This window comes from Lonchura striata, chromosome 5, assembly GCF_046129695.1.
Source record: "Lonchura striata isolate bLonStr1 chromosome 5, bLonStr1.mat, whole genome shotgun sequence".
Lineage (NCBI taxonomy): Eukaryota > Metazoa > Chordata > Aves > Passeriformes > Estrildidae > Lonchura > Lonchura striata.
The window spans coordinates 3,244,554-3,265,038 of NC_134607.1; the positions used below are offsets into that span (position 1 = coordinate 3,244,554).

General features: G+C 39.8%; 1 long non-coding RNA gene across 1 annotated transcript; it reads left to right on the forward strand.

Annotated features, from left to right (window-relative positions):
• Positions 1–9,816: 9,816 nt before the first annotated feature.
• Positions 9,817–16,650, forward strand: LOC116183136 (uncharacterized). Its single transcript, XR_013339924.1, has 3 exons — positions 9,817–9,963; positions 12,607–12,673; positions 16,506–16,650. It is a non-coding gene; the product is annotated as an uncharacterized LOC116183136 (long non-coding RNA).
• Positions 16,651–20,485: the final 3,835 nt, after the last annotated feature.

Consider the following 20,485-nt stretch of genomic DNA (forward strand, 5'->3'; position numbering starts at 1 on the left):
TGGATCAGAGGGTGCTTGGACTGAATTATTCAGGGACACACACCAAGAGCATCCCCTTCAGCAGGTGCTGTGGATGCACTTTGTGGCTGTGGGAATCATTGTGGAAGAGCTTTTGAGCATTCCAACAACATTCCATGCAGGAAGCAGAAGCTCTATATTTTACCCTACAATTTCTGTACTGTTTCAGGCTGTGTGAGGATGTGAGCAGAGCTTTTCAGCTTCCTCTGACTTTACCTCCTGCCACCTTTTCACACCTCATCAACCAGCCCAGAGCACTGAGTGCCATCTCCAGTTGTTCCTTGAGCATCTTCAGGGATGGGGACCCAAACACCTCCCGGGGCAGCCCCTGCCAGTCCTTGACAATCTTTTCAGTAAAGAAATTCCTCCTGATGTCCAACCTGAACCTCCCCTGGCACAACTTGAGGCTGTGTCCTCTTGTCCTGTGCTGGTTATAAGGATCTCTGGGCTCCTGTGTCATTTATGTGCTGGAATTCTTTTCTGCCAGTCATGGTGACAGTGGCCAGGGTTGCCTCTTACCCAAATGCTTGGTGGCAATTACATTTCCAGATCCTGTTGACAGGACTCTCACACTGAAGCCCTTTCAGGGCAGCCAGGGAATGCTACCAGCCTTACTGGTTGGTCACTCCCACAGGAATTCTGGACAGTCTCTTGGGACAAAAAAAATTGCAAAGAAAAGGAGTAAATAAAAAGAAGTAATGAGTATTTTCACAGCTATTTCTATTTGAAGGTAATACTCAAGAATATTTCCTCTTCCCTTTTCCCACATGTCAGGGCTTTGTCCCAGTCTCCTGAGAATCAGAAATTAAAGTGGGAGGAATTACAAAGAGTCCAGGTGGAACATAATATTATTATTTAATACTACTACTACTACTTATTGTTATTATTAGCACCATCATTATTATATTTTTGTCGTTATTTTACATAGTTCCAATAATTTTTCTGATTCCTGTATTTAAAAGGATATTGTTTAATCAGAAGCTGTCAGGCTTTCATTATAATAGCAATATTTGCTCTACAAAGCTATGTAAATAACATACTCGTGTTCTAATCTAGTGTTTCCACATCCCATCTATTTGCAGTATTCTTAAGAATCTTGTAAGAGCTGTTTAAACTGCCTCTGGTCTCCTCTGCAGAAAAACCACATTTGGCTGGATTTCTGCTGCAGTGGAAGCCAGCCTGGCCACCTTCTCTTTGTTTAGAGATGGGAACTGTATCTACCTGTTCATTTTTGCTTCACAATGGTAGGTTAAGAAATAATCACACGTAATTTCGTGCTTTTTCCTCCGCGGCCAAGACTTGCCCAGAGTTTGAATAGAGAGGGCAGAGCTGCTAATAGAAATACAGACTCAGACAGGAATGCCTGCTGTGGTTGGAATCAGACAGGGAAGAGCCTGAATTTGTTCAAGTGGCAAACAAGAAGATAAGTCTTCATAGCAGATTCTAAGAAAAGTGCACACGACCAGACTCCACATACCCAATTGTTGCCACCTTTTAAGCACATGCAGTCGGGGCAAATCTTGCAGTCTTCACACAGAGAAAATCCCCACTAGAATTAACAGGAATTTGTGTGAACAAGGATTGAATAAGTGCGGACTCACAGCCCAGACCAACAAGTCTTTTCTCATGACAGCATCCAATTAAAATTAATGAAGTAACTTGTTCAAGGATCACCCAGGGAAATGATGGGAGAGGCAGGGGTAGAACACAGATTACATGAGTCACTGCCAAGTTCCCTGATGTTAAAAAGTCAAAAATACTTAGAAGACAGAAATGCTGAAGAACAGTGAGAAATGAGAACCATTAGTTGAAGTGGCTCCCAGGCAATCTGTCTGGGGTGATCAATTTACATATTTATCCCTACCAAGATATAAACCCTGCAATATTTCTCACATCTCTACCATCTAATTGGGTATTATGGTCAAAATGTGAGACTATCTTATCTATTGTAAAGGGAAATAATTATGTTTTAACATCCCCGGTGGACTTCATCTCTATTTTCTTCAACTACCCAAATTTCAGCTCACACTTGACTTTTCAGAGCAACACAGACATTTCAAATGCAGCTGGCTGTGCCTAATTTTGCCCCTTACCCAGCTCAAACCAGAAAATTATATTGTGTCTGTGACCACCCCTCCTCCTTTCTCTAGCTCACCCTCTTCACTGGAAGCAGCTGAAGAGAGGTAACATCCCTTTGCAGGCTGGCTGAGAAAGCAGCTCTTAAATAAATTTATCATCACCTGTGATGTTAGATTGGCATGAGGGGAATGGGAAGGGTGTAAGCATTTGGCCTGGTCCTTATAAAATAAACAAGTTTTCTTGCTTGTCTTGCAAGTGCCACATGGGAGTCAGTAGAAAAGGGAAGAGTTTCAGAAATCTAATTTGCTTTTCATTGTGTATGCTGTTTGATTACCTTGTACTGTTCTTTCAGTTTGCAATAAAAACGGTGACTTCCCTGTCATTTTCACTTTAGGTCTCTCTCTGGCATCTCATGCACCAATATAACATTTGAATTGCAAATACTGGAAGAATTTATTAAAGATAGTCGCTTCCTCTGGATTTTATGTGTATATGTGTCTATATCTTCCTAATGTTTTCAGTTGCTGTGAGGGCTTATTCTGTTTTTCAGGTGCCTTTTTACTAGCTCTGTGTCCATGAGCGAGGAAGAAAGGAGGGAGCAGTACATTTAATGTACTTCCCTGGAAAGCTGTTCAATCTTAGTTTTTGAAAGAAACATCTGAATATTGTGCAAGAGCTCCGGTGTGTTCTCAAAGAGAGTTCCCCTTGACTGGGCACTCAAAGCAACCCTGTCTGACACCCATGCGATTTAAATTATTAAGTGAATTCAAGAGGAAGATCCTATAATGAAATTGCATCCTCTCCTATTTTTCCAGCTGCCTGCCTTTCTCCCAGCGTGCCTAACTCAAAATGAGGAGATTGCCTGCTGTGGTCCATTACACTCCAGAAAGAACAAGAAAGAGTGTCTGAATGAAAAGTATAAACCATGTCAACACAAGTCCACAAACCCCATCCGAGTCCCTGAAACCCAGAGTGCAATATCCTTTCTCCAGCTTCCAGCTACTCATGGGAATGGTACAAAAGGAGCAACAGCCACAACAAAAACCTCCCCAACATGCAGAGAACAAATTCACACTGATAAAAGTGAAAAATGGGTAAGTCCCACATGGGAAAAACAGTTTTCCCAAGCTTCTTCCAGGGAGAGTGTGAAGCATTTTCCCATTGGTGCAAGCACTGTTAAAATTTCTGGAAAAGGAACAAAGGCCACATTGGGATTTCAGTCCCTTGAGCTGAAGTTGAAGGACCCTAGATGGCTGCACAGGTGCTAAAGATGGAAAAGGTACCCTTGAATCATTTTGAAACATCATATGAAAGAAATAAGACCTAACAGTCTTAGCTTTATGCTCAGCTTTATGACCAGCATTTCAAAACAACCTGATACCAACGTAAGTAACTGGAATAATGTCCTTTAATTGCTTTCCATTTCTGCATTTTCCCTCTACTCCTTTGACAAAAAAGGAGGTTCCAGCTACTTTTTTCCCCTAAGTTAATTGATGGAATATTGGTATCTTATGTTTGGTGAGCTTGAAACTTAAGAAGGAAGGCATAAAGAAACCAGATTTTGTCTTTGTCTGTCTGGATCTGTGTGTCTGAGTGACACAACGTGACCAGAGCTGCAGACTAAAGTGAGCAGATTATTCTGCTGTCATAAAGTCAATGCATGCAGCACGTCACATTGCCACTTTTGATTGCATCTGGCTGTATTTAGGGGATGTGGCATGACAGTGCACGGATCATGAAGCCAAACCAAATATCAGGTTCCTCCATTTCCTGACAAGTGGAATTTGAGCAGTAGGATTCCCCCATTCTCCCCCTCCCTCACTGCATTCATAATCTGAAATCAGTATTCTGATTTCAGACTAAATTATGATAGATATTTTAATTTTGAGGTTTCCAGATTGAATGTAGTCATTAACAGGATTTTTTTTTGTTCTTTGTCTCCCCTAAATGATGTTCCTGTTTTCCCTTCATGATAAGTTCCCCTAACTACATTTTCAATAACACCAGAAAGAAGGAGGTTTCTATCCTGTATTACAGAATGTATTTTTCAGGTTCATTTCTTTCATTGTTATAGAAGATACACATACAAAACTGTTTCAGAGCAGCACCAGCTGAAATACTATTTGAGTATGGAAAGATTCAATTACTAATGTAGAAGCAGCAGGAAGACCTAGAGCCTATACAAAATCATTATTTTTTACAAGTCATATTCATAGTTCTGTGAGTCTGGTGTTTATCTCTAGGAGAGACTTAACACCATGTGCTTCATCTAGAGGCAAATCTTGTTACTGATCTCATTCCTTTTGCTCTTGGCAGTAGCTTAAATTGGCATTACAATGAAAACTCAGATGGGAATTCATCAAAAAGCCATGGCTAGTGCTGGACCTTTCCTTCTCTGAAGAACATCCGTGTTGTTCATGCTAAATTCAAGTTTATAATTCACTTGGACTACCCAGAGCAAAAAGCTGCAGCGGTGTCCAATTCCTTCCTTCATCAGGAAAAAAAATAGCTGCTTTGCCAAATTGTCAAACCTGGTACAGACTGGGAGAAAAGTATTGGCAGGCAAATAGAAACCTCAGTGGCAGTCAAAGGAGAGGGAACAGAGAAATGTGGGGGTTTTGAGACCACCAGGTGGGCAGGCAGTATTTCAAATCATTCCATTTTTGTTGTCCCACATTGCACCGCTCGGCGAGGGGAGAGAGGGACAGTGGTAGGCTGGGTTGGTGATGCTCCAGTGTGCAAGGAGTGACTTTCCTCCTCTTGCAGAGGCAAAATAACCTCATTGCCTTTCATTTATGTAAGATGCAGGTGCACAGCTGCTCAGACTCTGTCAGCAACAGGATGGTTTATGAGAGAGCATCTTTGGTGTGTCATTGTCACGGCACAAGGGACATTATTACCTTAAGGCACACAAAATGAGGTCTTTGTTCTTGCCTAGGAAATCAGAAAGGTGTCCTGGGAGAATCATCCCTCTGGCCTTCCTCCCTTCTCTACAACTTTCCTGCAGTTTCTGCTGAGCAGCATTCAGTCCTGTCTCCTACCTGAGGATCAGTGCGAGCCATTGAAATGTGTGGGATCTTTTTGGCAGTAGAAATGGTTCACTTTTAGGCAAAAAAATGACCCGAGTCTGCTAAATTTGCCTCTATGACCTGAAACACCAGGCACTGTCAAAAATAATTAATGACTCAGAAAGAGAAGTACTAAATAAAATAGGAACGTGAAAATATCCTGGTATTACCACATTGTCTTTTATAAGGAACATGATACCATGATAAATGATAATCCAATTAATCTTTGATACAGAAGAAAAAAAGAAAGTTGAAATCATCCACTGAGTCAAAAATCTAGACAGTAACACAGTTCCTTTTACATCCTGAGACACTCTGTTGTTTATTTGAGAAAATTGACTCTGTTCTTGACATTTGCTCTTATATTCATGGCACTAAAGCTCTGGAAATCTGGAGAGACAGTTTCTTAGTTGTTTGGCTTATGAAAAAAAATTACATGGACATCCAGCCAGCTGTACAGTCCAACCAAGAAACAATGCCAAATTTATTGCTAATTGCCTGTTCTAAGCCAGATGAGCTCAATATATGCTACCTGACATTTTCACTGGGATAAAGTCAACTTTTTTTTCTTTTTTTTTTCCAGTAGCACAGGTTGTAAATGGAATAATTCAGAATTACTGAATATTTTAGTTGACCAGAAGAGAAGTGCTATCTTTAATTCTTTAATCCCCTCTGTTAAAAAAAAAAAAAAGGTTGGCAGCTTCATGCTGATTTTGAAGGCAAAAGTTGAAATATCTTGTTTGAGTTTAGCATATTTATATTTATAACATCATTTCCATTTTTAAACCATCAGCCAAATCAGTGAAGAACTCTGATTGTCCAACATTTTTGGTATATAAATAATTAGTAAAATTTATGAGCCTGATTCACTCCACTCTAGATATAGTTTGTCACAGTTTTCTAAGATCATTCTTTGTTTAGAAATATGGCTGACTTTCATCTGTTTGTAAAGCCCTGGTGCAGATCTAACCTTGAATTACATAAGCAACTGATTAATAGTCACTAATATTTCCACAACTGCTGCTACAGTACCTCCCCACTGATATGAGGCTCCCACTGGAATAAATTTTGGGCACATAAAGCTAATCTCCCTGTTTAGAATCCCTCAAAATAAGAGTGCTTTAAAAAGATGAGAGTAAAAGAAGAAAACACCAAACCCTGCTTTGTCAGAAGTTTAGTGCTGAAACAAAGGCAGAGCGAATTATTTTCTCACATTTTGCAAGAAATCTATGTAAAAAGATCAGAAACTGAACCAGCTCCTCCCAAAGGTCTCTGCAGTGCCTTTCTAACAGGAAAATCCTTCCTGGTAAGGAAAGGCAAACCTCTTTTATTCCATCCTGTCCCAGCTCCCAGGGTATGAAAGCTGCTGAGCCAAGGGTCACCCCTGTCCCCATGGGTGCTGATTTTGGAGGCTGCTGCAGGACAAGGACAACACAGCCCAAATGAAACAGCACGTTGAGGAAAGAGTTCATGATTTAAACACTGCTGGTACCTCCCCAGAGTGCTTAAATTGCAGCTGAAATCTGGAGTGTATAGCAATGACACATCATTATTTTTATAAATAATGGCAGGCTCAGAAGCATATGAGGATCTGAGTTATAATATTCTGATGAAAGGGTCTGTATTTATATTCTCATAAAAAAGAGAAATCTCTTTGGAAGGCATTTATCATAATAAGTTGTTTTTTTTTTTTTTTTTTCTTTCCTGTTTGTAATGTTATGTTCTTTGGGAGATTTCAAGTATTGATGCACTATAAAATTTCCAGGAAGAAAGTCACCAAGGGAGAAAAATATATTTTCAGAAAGAGAAATTACATGGAAATATGAGAGAAAGATAATTTATTTTTCTTCTATCTGTCATGCAAATAGAATGAATATCATTGTTTTTAAGAATATTTATCTGATGAAAGTAATCCAGCTGTTTACCAGGAAAGAAAAAGTGAGAGATCATGAGGAAAAAAGAAAGGGAAGGAGATTTAGTTAAACTTTTACCTTTCATTTTAATTAACAAGAAAATAATCTGGTAAGATAATGGTCTTTGAATTGCAGGTCTAAGGACTGTGCCCCACTCCCTCCAAAAGGTAGCTGAAATTTCTGCTGTCTGTAAAGACTGTGTGTAAATAAGTTTTAACTACAACATATTTCTCTCTTCCTTAAGCAAGCTTTTACTCTCTACACTAACTTTTGCTCTCTATTTATGGTCTCTGCTTGATGATAATGAGCTGAGCCATATCACATACAGAGTGACACAGAGAAAGTGTGTGAAAAGCTGTTTCAAGGAGGCAGATACTGCTCTTTTAGGCAGCATCTCATGCCTTATGCAGCAACTTGCTCATGCACCTCCCTAACAGAACCAGACCTGCAGCATGAGACCCATTTCACTCACCAAGAGACTTTTCCCAGGAAGAAGCAGGAGTCTGGTCTGGTTAATTAATATTTGACACTACTGATCAATTTTGCTTCCAGTATTTTCAGTGCTTTGTGCAAAGTTCTGTACTCATTGAGTATTACAATAGCAGTAGAACCTTAGGAAATGCTCCAGAACAGCCAGGGTCTGAAAGAGTTTTTTGAAGATCCTTGGAGCTTCTGGTAAAACCCCCGATTTTGGCCATTCTAAAACAGAAATATGTGACCAGCAGTATTTGTAGGAAGACCTGTGCTGGTTGGTATTTTGTGACCATCTCAAGAGAAAGGGACAATAATGCTGAAGAAACAGGGATGAGCCTCAGTGTGGACATTTGAGGATGCTCAGACAGGAATATTCTCATCTGTGAAATGATACTTGAAACTTCCAAACAAAGGAAGCATGAAAGCCTCACTCAGAAAAATCCCTTTTGGATAAACCCCCTCTGAAAACATGAAGTATATATGAATCATCCCTCCATCAAATGAAAGCTGAACTGTAAAATCTTGAGAGACGACATTTAACTCTCACACTGTTTGTGTAGACACTGCCAAAACTGAAGACTCAAAACTGCTCTTACTCATCTAATGAAATTCTTGAGGAGAAAACTAAAAATCATAGCAATGTTTTGTAGAGTTTTGCTGCCTGTGGTAGAATAATTTTTTGTAAGTTCTTGCGTGCTTCCAGAAGGAAAGCTGAGATAACCATAGCAGTACTCTGTATTACAAATAAGAATTGTTAAGTGCTCATTTTTAAGAATCCTATTCCATTAGATTTCTTACAGAAAACATCATTTATGCATCTGCACTTTTTTTTCCCTAGGAAAGTGCAAAATTAAGTCATCATGACAACATTTCATTGTATGCAAAATTAGCTCAATTACTAAATCAGACAAGAATTCCAATAGAAACAGATATAACAATAGTTTGGCAAATAAAATCCTGATGGTTCCTTCTTCCCCTACTTAGAAAATGAAGATTGGCTACATGTTGTGGCAGGTCTTGCACTGTGGGCTGTAGAGTGCAAAATTGTGGATTTAAAGAGGAATTAAATATCTCCATTCTGCCTATTAAACTTGCTCTGTTTCAACCCTGATAATATTCTTTGTATATGAAAAGTATCTGGAAATGGAGGATCCCAAGCATCTATCCTTCATTTTTATTTATCACAGATTTTGATTTTACACAGATTTTGATTTTATATGGTTTCTTTGTATTAGAAATTAGAAAGAGCTGATAACTTCCAGGACAAATGAGAATAATAAATCTCTGAAAAGATAGAAAATACAAGGGTAGTAAATTCTTTTCCTACCTAACTTGAGGCCCTGACAAGCTAGACATTTAGCTGATGTGCTTAAATTAGAAACAAGGTCAGGTTAGGTTTCCCACATAGTTAATTCATGTTTCCTGAGGGAGGTGCAGCCCACCTCAGAAATGAATCACCCACTGGAGGTTCACTGACTGCAAGGGCACCCTCCTAGTGACCTCGATCCAGCTATAGATTCTTCAGCCAGGTACTTGAAATTAGTTTAAAGGGATCCAGGATTCTCTAGGTAGATAGACAAGTTTAGATTAAAGAGGAAAAAAAAAGGCAAGATGAAATGGGAAGTCATGCTGCGTTTAAAGAACCCAAGCACACTTGGTGTTTGAAGTCTTGATAAGAAGAAAAAGCAGGCACCTCAAAGAAGAACTTTGGTCCCTCATTCTTTGTGTCCCATTTTGGCCTCTGACCTTCCATTCTAGAAGAGAACCCAAGCCAAAAGTAAAACCCCCCACCCTCCAGCTCTGGTTAGGGTGGTTCCTTGCTCAGGAATCTAAGTGCACTTCTCCTGGGTCAGACCAAAGGTCTTCAACAACAGCCAGAATTACCTCCCTGTGCTGGAGCACAAGTTTGGAAAATTCTGCAATATTCTCCCAATGTCTGACAGTCTGTGCCTCGTGAGCATCCCTTGTAGTTAACAACCTGCAGCTGTATTTCTCTTGCGCTGGTTTTCCAAATGCCCTCTTTAAACTCTGTCCACCCTTGTCACCCAGGCTTTCCTGGGCAGAGGAGCTGCACTGCTGAGCTGCACATTCAGCCTTCCCTTTGCCCCTTCTGATTTTGTGGTGTTTTCTGTCCCTGATCCTTCTGCCATCAGCACCAAGAAGCCTTGATGGCCCTTCCCTACTTCAAAACTGCTGAAGGGTGCAGAGGTAACTCTTTGGTGCAAGCTCTGGAGCGACTGAAAGGCTTTGGGAATGGTGCCACATTTTTCTCTCTTTCCAGGCTCAAGAGGACACAATTGCCTGGCTCGGAGGGAGGAGCTGCTAAAACACAAAAGGCTCATAAACACCAGTACCGGGGAAGAATGACATGGAAGGGAGAACACTGATGATGGATTAAGGACAAGATCTTTGTAAGTAGCTGAAAATTTCAATTTGTTTTTGATTTGTTAAATACAACATACTGGAGAACTTCAAGAGAGGTCATTCTGTGACTGCCAGAGTTCCTGAAAGGGCAGATAAAGGCAGCCTCTCAAACTACACCTCTCCCCACTGCATGAGGAAGTTTTTACCGCATTTGATAAAAATAGAAATAGTTTTGGTGAGTTACTCTCTTCTAAACCAGCAGTGAACTGTAAACCTCCAGAACTGATTGGAACATTTTTCAAATTCCCCTTAAAAAAAACAGAGAACGCAGTTAGTCTGTGTTAAAAAAAGAAATTATGTTAGGGAACACAGTGTATTAAGACAATTATTTTTAAAAATTTAGGCACAAGACAAGCAAGAAAACAGCTCAGATTTTCCAGGAGATATGCTAAGCAGGAAAGACTGTGTTTCTCAATGAACTTTTCAGCCCAGCTGCAATTCCAGCTCAAAGTACATCCTTTGCAGAAACCAGAAAAAAAATCTTTAAATATTTGTACAGGTTTGTTTGATTTTGTTTCCCACCAAGCTCCTTTTAGTTGTTACAGTTGCCTACTCTACTTGTATATAAATGCTTAACCAGTGGCCGTGACTAACTCATCTAAAAACCTTCCTCCCTCCAAACACACACTTCAACCATCTCCTGGAATGGGTATAGCAAGTTGGGATGTGAAATGGTGCAGCAGGAGAGAAAAGGCAAATTCCTCAGGGTTTTTCCTGAGGGAATGGGATCGTGGCCAGAAGGATGCTTTGACACGCTGCTATCGGGTTTCAGGTTCCTGCAGCCCTGGCAGGGAGTTAATGACATGTTGGCAGGCACACCTAAGCGGGCAGATCAATAGAGATAATTTGTTTGCAGATAGTGCGCTCTTATCTCCACACTAAAGTGCACCGAAGAGATGCTTTCCCTGCAGGGAAGCACTCACTTTGCTTTAGAAGAGGAGTGACTGCAGAAAAGCCTGCTGTCCCACCCTGTCTTCTTGCTGAGTCCATGTTCTGGGCTCATCCAAGCCAGCTGCTCTTGCAGAATGGCACCAGGTGATGCATGAATAACCTGAGTGATGCACTGATGGGAGGGCTGAAAGGAAATAAAGATAAGAAAAGGGTACTGAGCTATGGGGTACTGTGATTCCCACCCATCTACAGTTTTTCTTTTTCTTTATTACCTTATATTTAATTTCAGTCTCAGATGCTCCCATTTTGCTCCTGTCCATCCTTCTTTTTTCACAGGCTCAGACCCTTCCTTCCCCTGTTTTCCCACTTCCTCTCACCTAGAATGTGAGATTCTCTGTCCCTATTTTGTAGTCAGAGCTCCTCAAAAACCCTCAGACCTTGAGCAGAACAACATGGCACAAGACAGGAATCTTAGTATGAAAGTTCATGATTCATGGCAATAGGCTTGCTTAAATTCTGTTATTTCTCTCTGCCTTTCTGATGGGAAAGAAATAATCTCTGCATGTGAAGTGTCTTAGTGAGGATACAGAGCTCCCACAGTTTCAAATGCCTGTCTCTGTTAAAAGCACTTATGTGCTGCATTTGGTAAACTTATTAAATAAATAATAGATGGGAATAATTTGACATCAGCTAAAACCCACCAAGCTTTCAAAATTTCAGTTTCCCAGGTCCCTCCTAAGTACTTGCTCTCCTAGGAGAAATGGGAAGGTATTGGGTGTTGGTAAAGCTCCTGACCAGGACATCATAACTGGTCACCATATCCCAGCCCTGCCTCCACCTCAAATAATGAGTAAGAAAAAAAAAAAAATATATATATATACATATACATTTATGATGTATAGGCCTTTCCAGTGTTTTGCATTTCAACTGACTTTTTAAATATCTATACCTTCAATTACATACATGGCTATTGTGATTGCTTTAGTGCTTTGATTCCTTTCTGGATACATCTGACCCCAAAGTCATAAACCAGCTGAAACTACAGCTGTGCTGGAATTGTGTTGCAAGATGTACAGGTAAGTAATACCTGGAAGTCCATATATCCTGCCCATGTAGATTATCTGTCCTTTTCCCATTTTCTAGGTTCTGTACTTGTGCTTTGCTGTACCTTGTTGATTTTCCCTGTCTCTTCTGTTGCCACGATTGGTTCCTGTGATTGAGCATCTGCAACCCTCTGAATGGAAACATGTGCAAGGAACAGACACTGGGGATTTCTGCTAGAGAGATACTTCAAAAATTTTACAGAGGAAAAAGAACTTGCCAGTGAAAACTAAACAAGCATTATTCCCCCCATCCTTTCAACATATGAGACAGAAACTACCAGATATATCCTAGTAAAAAGTTAAATTATCATAGAGAAATGTTAGGAGTCCTTAAGAAACTAAAGCAAATTACTCTTCTGTCTGTCATTGCAGGTTCTATTTCCAGATATGTAGCAAGCTCTGGCTAATAGTAATGTGATTTCAAAAAGTACATTAATGTCAGGCTCAATTCCTCTTTTATGGACAGGCATTATTTCTGGGAATTAGCTGGAAAAGCAGGCATTTCTCATCTGATTATGGTTGAAAGGCATGATTAAACATCCCTTTTGGGTAGAACAGTAGCCCTCTATAATAAGACATGGTAAATTATTAGCATCATCCAAAGATTTCTGAGGAAATTGAAGAATTTTTTTCCAGTTCTCAAAACAGGAGGACCTGCTGGATAGGAGCACACAGCACGGGCACTTCCACCATGAGAAGGAAGGTAAGAATTTGAAAGCAGGGGAAGCCTGGAGGACAAATCCTGTCACAGGAATCCACGTAGCATTCCTTGAACTTATTTTTTTAAGAGGTGCTTGGAATTATTTTTGAGGAGTGAGGCTGAGGAAAGCCCTGGGTGGAGGAGGGATGCTGTGCTGTGACTTCAGCCTGGAATCTCTTCTCAGCAGTGTTAGCAAGCAGCTGGTTAGAAACTGATATAGACACCATGAACCTGAAAATGCTTTTGAGCTTAATTTTGCCTCCAAGTCCAATTGGATTTGTTCAAAACTTCCACAACCCTTAGAACTTATTTGTACCACTGCATGCAATCCAGTGGTCAATGTGGCTTCCACAGAGAAAAGGGGATTTATCCTCCACCATCTACAAACTTCAGTGTTTCAGTCTGTGCTTAGTTCCAGCATTCAGGTCTTGTACTGTCTCACCAGCTTCTCTCATCATGAGCTAAAGAGTCTCTGACACTTCCATTATCTTCAGAGGCATTAAACCATCATCACATTATTCCTTTCAATTTGCTGCTGAAGCACAAACTTTGAGACTTCCCCTAGACAGCAGATATTTCAGTCACCCACTGGGGCATGAATTAATACATATACTATACCCCAGGACATGTATAACCAGCTCTACAAATCAGAAATTCAGTCTTATTGTCGCTTCAGTCCCAAAACAAGTCAATATTTGAGTCTGAAATTAATGGGGGGAAAATGTGAATTTTTGGAAATCTTCCAGCAGTCATGCAATGGAGAGTGTCTGTCAAAGGAATCTCCACAGGGAAATGAATGTAATTAAGGACCAAGGTAATAAACTGTCAAGAAATTTTAACTAGTTAGAAAAGCCTTATTTAAACCCTGAGTTCTCCCAGTGAGGTGAACAGGGAGTGTCATCTGCCTCTGAGCTGCTGCAGAAAGAATTTTAAGTACAAAAATTAATATTCTGCATAAATACCTCTGTATTTTCTGTTGCCTCTCCATATCCTACCATATTAAGAATAAATTAATAACATTTGTAGAGGACTCCTAGGCAGTTCTGGTTAGCACCCTGTCTATTGTTCAAAGAAATCCAAATTATTACAGGTGAAGTAGAATGTGTTCTACTTTCCCCAGTGCTAAACACTGCTCTGAATTGCTGCCTGCACTCTTGCAGCAATAATTAAAATTAAGAAATTAGATCAGATACCTCTGGACAGTCAGAGGGCCCAGAAGGCCCTACAACACTTTGCTAATGAAGAAAGAGCCTGAGGCTCTCTGTGGAAGGAGGTCACCCCATGAAAGGGTCCTGGTAGCAGAGCATGCTGTAATAAGAGATGTTTTTGTGGTTCCCTAATGGCTTTGCACAAAAATATAAATATCAATTTTATCAGACACAGTAAGGAGTTTGAGCTGGCAGAGGCCTTTTTCTCCAGTGCCCGAGAGTGCCATAATAAAGGAAATAGGGCAGTGGTTAAGTTCTGCCTGGGACTGTCCAGCAGTCAGGCAGCTGAAGGAGCAGAGGGAGGCACAAAAATTAAAATGGTCTTTAGGAGAAAAATATCTGTGAACAAATCCCATTTGCTTTGTTTATTTGCTGAACTGCATTAAACAGGTCAACATGGCTCTGGATTTTAAGAACTGCAGGGATCACGCCTGCATGAAGAGGATGATTTTACAGGAAACTGAGAAATAAGCTTGAGCCCAGAATAGAAAAATGGGGTGTTTGTCTGGGGAGGGAGCAGCTTTCCAGCCTAGAGAGCAATGAGACAAATTCAAACCCACTTGGAGCGTGCAGCTCCACACAATTGTTTAAGAACTGCTGGGGCTGAGGAAGGAATTTGAGCCCTTCACTTCCCCCTCTGCCCTCCTTCACTCCTTTCCCTATTATGCACATCTCGTCTTACTTTAGAACTGGAACACTCACTCTAATTGTGTTATGTCTATGCTGCATTGTCTGGCCTCATATTGTCTGCAGCTTTGACAAGCTTTAAAATTGCCTGATTGCAAAGTTCTAACTCAGATCCAAATTGTGCAGCGTTTGGGAAAGTGGGGTGGGGTGGGGGGGGAAATTGGTACTTCTTATTTGTCTCTCTGAAACAATTTAAAAGGCTTCCCCAAATATGCTAGAAGTTCTTCAAAGAGAACGGGATAAACCTTGTTTATCAGTAAAAAAAAACCCACTGTATGATTTTACACTGCCATCACACAGGAGTTCTTTGCTTCTGCTGAAAGTGATGGGAGCAGCAGCATAAAAAAACAAGGGTCGGGGCCAGATCAGTGAGGGGATCTCAGCTGGGATTCAGGAGGAGAACCTGTACCAGGAGGGAGCTGGATTTGCAGGAACAAAAGGAAGAATACTCTGAAAAGCAAAAGGAAAAGACAAGGAAAAGATGGATGTGCCTGGGAGCAGTGGGATAAATGCCAGGTAGAGACTAAAGACAATAGTAGGAACTGAGAAGCTGCTAGCTTGGAAATAGGGTCACGGGAGAAAGGAGTTTTTGGGAAGACAATGCTCTGGAAAATGTGGGACTGGATGAAGGCTGGGAGTGTGGCAGCCAGGACCATGCAGAGAGTGACACACAAAGCCCCCATGTAAAAATAGATGGGTTTGGGGAACAGAAATAGAATTGATGCATGCATGAAAGATGAAGCCAGGCCAAAATGCACAGTTAAGGAATTCATAAAAGATTTTGCCAACCCAACGGGTTATAAATCTGAGACTGAAAGAAAGTCTTTCTACATACTCAAAAGTCACATATGTGGCAAGAAAAAGTTTATTGTCAAATTAACCATGGAAACAGTCTCTGGAGCAGTAGTTCCTAAGTCTGCTGCTCAGTAAAGCCTTTCAACCATCTGAATTCCTTGTGGGTCACCATCTGAATCAAAAACATACTTTATCTGAAAATTAAATTATTTCCTAGACTATTTACCATTGCCTCATAGACCAATGGCTTGAGAATCAAACCATTTTTGGAGACATTTTTAGAGGGCACAAGACTGAAGGAAAAGGTGGCAGCAGGAGCTGGGCAGGAGCATCCCTATCTTGGGAGTTCTGCCAGGTGTCCCTGTGGTCTGTAAATTCTGTCTTTGTGTCCATTTTCACTGGACCTTCTTCTTCCAAAGCTTTGTCAGCCTCTGCCTGGGCTGAGATCATTGAAGCATGTCCAGCCCTAAACCTTAACAAGGCAGTTCTACCCACAAGTATTCTGTATTTTTTAGCACCTGGGCATCACTTGCAGATTGCTGGAACTCTCTGTGTTTCACCAATTACATTTCCACTCTTGTTGTTTAGGCTTGAAAGTCTCAATCGACAAAGAACATCCTGTCTTAAGAAAATTTTACATGTTCAGCACCATTAGAGGAAAGTTAAGACAAGAAACATAGGAAAGGAAGATGAAAAGAGGACAATAATTTGATTTGAGAGACTAAGCTGATAGGAAAAAAAGACAAGGAATAAGGGATGAGGAAGGCTGAGTCTCAGTGAGAAAGAGGCAGAAAAACATCAAAATAAGGGAAGGCTGTCTCCAGAGGATATAGATGCCAACAAGCAAGACACTCTGACCTTCCACGTTTGGTAATGCAACATGTCAAATCGGGTTATTTATTCTCCTGGTTGCATTCTGTCTTTATATGGATATTTTATTGAAGATAACTGTACCAGTACAGGTTTTAAATATTTGCAGAAAATCCAAGGTGGTTTTCTAAAATTTCCCCCTTAAAAATCTCCAAGCATTTGGATGTTTGGGGTAGTGTTATACTGAGAACAGTGCTGGGAATAGCAGCCCTGAGAGGGCTCTGCCTGGAAGAGAGGTTTGCCCTTGGTACATCTTCAGTGGGTTTTCTTTCCAGGTCTGTGCTTTTATTGAAGTTCCCTTCAGAGTGCCTACAGAAAACACAACTCAGAACAAACAAGAAGAGTCCATTACAGAGAAGAGGCAAATAATTCCTTCCATATCGCAGAAAATATTCATTAGGCTCTGGCACTGGGAAATCTGGTATTGCCCTGCAGTGCAGGTAGGAAATAATGAGCATGTACAAAATTAATGCTGTTAGATGTATACATTATTCCAGGTCAAATGGGTGTGAAAGGCACACCACTACTAATTTCTCATTATCCTACTGAATTTCTGATTCCTGTGCAGGACATGTGATGGGGATGAGCACAACACCAACAGAAGTGTGACCGTAGCTGGAATTGTCTTTTATCAGAATAGCAGTCGTATTGTGGGGGAAATAAAATTATAGACAAAGCCATAGAGACTTTTAATGTATATGTTTGTCATGGCTGTATATTTGTGATTTTCATATAGGACATAAGGAATTGGGGTTGTTCAGGTCTGAACTTTTTCTTTCCTGCTGCCTTTTGAAGGTGTTCACCAAAATGAGTCATTTGTAGAAGAAATACCATGAATTCTGGATAGGAACACAAATACCAGTTCACTAAGGGATAGATACATGTACAAGGATGATTATTCTTTACGCAGTTTCCAGAATTACAAAAAGTGGGAGCTTTAATTAGAATTAATGTTTTTTAATGAGGAACAAACTGAAGATCGCCATCATTAGAAGCTATAAATTAATGGAAGCATCAATTTCCTCAATACAAAGGAAACCCTACCAGAACATCCTGGCTAGAAAATACATGGACAATTTTTCTGACTGAATATAAAGTTTTCCTTGCTTGTATTCATAAATCAAACTGAAAGCCCAGGCAATTTCATTAAGAACATAACTGCTGATGTGAAGAGCCCATGAAACTACTGACAGCACAAAAACATAGGGTGAAATCCTGTTTGGATTAAATTAATCAGCTTACTCTACAACAAAAAAATCCCAACCCATTTGGCAAGACAAATGCATGGGTTAAATCTCACTGAGGGAGAAGCATGGCTTCATACAAAAAAACTTCTTCAAAATCCATAACAAGAGCAAGAATTCAGGTTGATGTTCAGCACTTCAGTTCTGCTGGCTATTCAGTACATTTGCCAGAAGAGTTCTAATTCCAAATAAATTAACATAATATAGGTTTTGCCTGCAAAGGAAAGTGACAGTGGTTTCAGTTGTATTTTTTTCTTTTAGATCACTATCATTAAACATCAAGCAAATCCATGTATGGACACAGCTAAATTGATTTACAGCTAGCTTATGTTGGTCTAGCTTAATTAAAAGGGTGGAGTTTTATATGGCAGCTACATTAAGTGCATCTGCACAAGACCGAGATTGTTCATTTAAACTGACTGAAAATAAGGCTTCAGTTAAGCCACTTTTGCAACACTTTAAATAGCAGGTTAGCTTTTACTAAGTAAATACTCACTGAAAATGTTGACACTTTTCAGAAAACAGGAGATTCAAACCAATTTGAGTTCAATTTTAAGGAACAGACATGAGGCTTTCTATTTGTACAAAACCACCAAGAATTGACTCAGGTGCTGACCTGAAAATTTTATTTTTCGACTCATAATTGCATGATAAAATGAACCATACTTTTAAAGGTATTTGATAAATTTAATCTTTCATGAATCCTCTTTTTCTTTTTTGTCTTTATCAACTTAATTTTTACATGCACTTTCAACATTATCCATTGCCACAATGTCTGTTTGCTCATACTTAGAAAAGATATATTAAATATTCCAGCAGTGTTGATCATCTGAACCTGTGAAGGACATATAAAACCCACAAGTGCTGATTATCAGGAAGATTTCTTGCAGTGCACAGAAGAGAAAAAAAAAATGAGTTTTTGAGATTTTGGTAAGAAACTGAATAACTTCCCTTATAGGGATGTTCAAGTCATGCTTCAAGATCCAGTGGTTCCAGAGGGACCAGGATTTCACCCTGAACCTTCTCTGTGCTTAGTTTAATGTTCAGTGTGCCATCAGTGACAAATTTGACTTGTTTGGTGAAAGCAGAATCATGGTACAACAATTTCTCTGTGTATTAGCTTTAATAATAGAAAGTTGTTGTCACCTCCCTGTCACGAACAGTGAAAAAAGGCCACCAACCTGCAGTCATTTTATGGGTGAAAATGGTCTTCATTTTGATGGTGTTCTTCATAATTCCACTTGGCACTTTAGACATGAGGGGTAGGGGGCTTTATCTGGGAATCCAGAATGTTCATGTTCTTAGGTAATATTGGATTCCTTTTGGTGGTAATTTTAAGGCGTCATATAATCTCATTTTTCTTGTTTCTTAAAACCCAAAATGTTTTAATGTAATGCATGTCAGGAGGCAAAACATTTTGATAGCCTCGGAGATAAGTCATCTTTCATAGTCATGATTAAATGATACTTGAAAAGGGGCTGACCTTTGAGACAAGGCAATTTCCAGTTATAAAATGGAAATTTTAACAAGATGCCCTAGTGAGGCCCCTTCCAGCACTTTTGTGGAGAAGGCTCCTCATATCATTTTCAGTCCCTCAAGGTAAACCACTTGTGCACTAAAGAGGCTGATGCAGAGCAGGTTTGAGCTGCCAGACATGGCACAGTGCTGTGCCTGCCCCTTCGTGGGTCTTGGATGACCTCAGGGGTGCTCAGACTCCACATCCAAACAGAAAAAGAACAACATACTTGATGTCTGCTCAACAGAAAAAACGTCTGTGAACAGTAAAGTGGTGCATGGAGCCTGCCTAATACAGATAAGAAACTAAATGCTAGATGGGAAGGCTACAGTGAAAAAAAAAAAAACTGACAAAAAAGAGAGGGAAAGCAAAACTAACAAGAGCAGAGTATGTCAGATTTCTGTCAATCTTCTGTGGAGTATAAGGTTGTAAGTATATCAAACCCCAAAATAATAAAATGTAATTCCTGATTCCATTGAAGTTGATGATAAAACTCCCACTAACCTGAACAAAAGTGGAATTTCTCTCAGAGTGTACTTGTCACTGTGCAATGTGCTGGTCACTATTATATTCTGCTGTAGTCACCAATAAAATGTGATTGAGCCTGGGATTATTTTGCTGCTCCCCTTCTTACTTTCACTGGTTTCCAGAGGTGTGGTTCCACTTCCCAGAGCAGCAGACATATTTAATTTTTTTCAGACTAAGGCAGTAAAGATATCCTGGAAAATCAAAAGACACAATAATTTCTGGCTTAATATTATACACTATTTTCCAGACTTTAGCTGAGAATAGTTTCAGGATGTGGCTGACTATAAACACAGTAAAACCAAACAAAATAAAAGAGTAACTTTAGAGTAGCCATTTCTATCTGTGGCCTACAAACTGCTATAACACTATGAAATATTTCTAAAAGCCTAGAAAAGGCAATGAAATTAAGCATTTCTTTTGCCAGTCAATGAAATTCACTCTGCCAACACCTGCAATGAGAGTTTTTGAGAATCAAAAAATTCAAAGATATTGAAAAATCAAATGTGTTAAAACAGCGATATTGCTAAACTTGATAACAAGGTGTCATAATTGGATGTAGAAAATGAGAATGATCAATATTTATGCAAAATACTGCTTATAACAAAACCAAAGAAAGAGTAGCAAAGCATTTTAACAAGGGTCTAGGATTTGGATGAAAACCTATTAATTCAAGGTACCTTCCTCAGGGTGAAATTCATGTACTTTTGATAGACTGGAAACATGCATATGAATGGATTCTTTGGGGTTACTAAGACTGACTAGCAAGACTGCTTCCTTAAGGAAAAGAGGGTGTTTTAGACATAGCTTTTGAGTACTTGTTTATCTTACCTTTTCACCAGTAGCTTCTGAGGAGTCCAAGTTCAGCAAAACTTGAGCAATAACTAAGTTCCTACAAGTTTTTTAAGCACAGTGAGGAAAAAAGAAGAAGAGAGTATGAACCTCTTGGCAAGGGAGAGAAGCTGCAGTG